The sequence below is a fragment of the Pan paniscus genome, chromosome 3, assembly GCF_029289425.2.
Source record: "Pan paniscus chromosome 3, NHGRI_mPanPan1-v2.0_pri, whole genome shotgun sequence".
In the NCBI taxonomy this organism is placed as follows: Eukaryota; Metazoa; Chordata; class Mammalia; order Primates; family Hominidae; genus Pan; species Pan paniscus.
Window position 1 is genome coordinate 52,640,216 of NC_073252.2, and position 1,631 is coordinate 52,641,846.

Consider the following 1,631-nt stretch of genomic DNA (forward strand, 5'->3'; position numbering starts at 1 on the left):
GGGTTATTAAGGTATTCCATAAAAAACGTTTAGGATTTTATGTCCTGAAAGACCTCCAGAAGCAGAGAGAAGCATACACATTTCCACACTTGGGTTCTTCCCGACTCTCCTAGGTTCCATTAGAGCAGAATAAGTGCCAGTGTTCTGCCAACCCAGGAACAGGCCCTGCAGGTGCAGTGAGAAGAATCCCAGGAGAAAACTCAGGAATAAAAATGGAGAAAGTGACACTTCAGACTGAAACTACCAGAAACATCCAGAATGAAGGAGAAGAAAGCAGCCCAGGGACCAGAAAAGCCCTCAGTTTAGTTAATTAAACCATGGAATGACCAGGAAATCCAGAGTTTCCTGCAAGAATGGGAATTTCTTGAGCGTGAAGTATACAGGGTATCACATAGTATCAAAAACAATTACCCGGCGTCTCAAGCAGACGGGTATGAAGAAGAGCTAGCAGGAATGTCTCCAGATGCTGATAAGCTTGCAGGACTTATACTTCACTATTCATGAGGCCAACCAGACGCCAAGGTGCCAACCCTTGCCATGTCCTCATGGAGAGGGCTGCCGGGCCCATCCTGCAGACTCTGGCCGAGCAACAGCTGAAAGGAGTACTCAGACACAAGTATCCAGTGAAAGAGTAGGCTAGGGGACTGCCGGCACTAGGGGCCAAAGAGTTAGCAGTGTGGATAAGCTGGAGAAGCTTGTATTTATTCAGTACAGATTTAATGACAAAGGCCTGGAGCCAACACAACCTGTGGATAATTAACATTGTCGTTCCCCCCTTGCAGGGAGCAGTCTTGCGCATGGATGACCAAAGGTTGGTTTCCCGACAACATGAATAAACTTATCTAGATAAACTTCCCTACATTCCCTTGCACCTACTTCTTGCCCTCTGCCTCAGAGTAAGAGAATTAGCTGCCTTCAGCTTTTATTCTCTCCGAAAGCTTTGCAAAACCTCCTGACCTGTCAAGAAGGTTTGTGTCTTTCCCTATAACTTACAACTTTTCCCACCACCCTGACTGATCTCCTTCAGAGGCTCTGCACAGGATTCTGGGATACAGATGGAAGATCAGCATCTTCTCTGGTCCTCCCTGTGCAGATGTGGCTGACCTCACACCTCCCCAGCACCAGCCTAAGGCCTGTGGCATTCCTATAGCCTTTCAGGAGCCAAAGTGGACCCCAATACCTGTGATCTATGTGGAAAATCCTCAGGTATCCAGATGGGAGCCCTGGAACATGAACCCGCCATGGTCAGTTCCATATGTGTATCCTGCCTTTCAGCAGCCCTGGGCCACCCACCACAGGGGTCCATCTCTGCTGACTAATCCAGATCTTGAAGACAATTAGAATCTGGATCCTGATTCTATCAGAAAGATGAAAAATAGCACAATCTGTGTGTGTTGGTACATGACTCCTTCCTCTCCTCACCCAGTGTGATGAGAATAAATGTGAAATAAATGAATGACTGTGACCTCAAAAAAAAAAAGATTTTATGTCCTGTTGACATTTCGTTCTTACCTGTTGAGTTTTAGACTTACTTGGGACCTGTTAAAACCCTTTCTTACCTATTTCTCCCTTTTAGAATAGAAATATCTGTCCTGGATATTTCCCATTGTGTTTTAGAAGCATGTAATAAC

The 1,631-nt window shown here is 45.7% G+C and overlaps 1 pseudogene; it reads left to right on the forward strand.

The window, feature by feature from the left end:
- Positions 1-212: 212 nt before the first annotated feature.
- LOC129397686 (putative uncharacterized protein MSANTD5) lies at positions 213-1,341 on the forward strand (annotated as a pseudogene).
- The last annotated feature ends 290 nt before the right edge of the window (positions 1,342-1,631 follow it).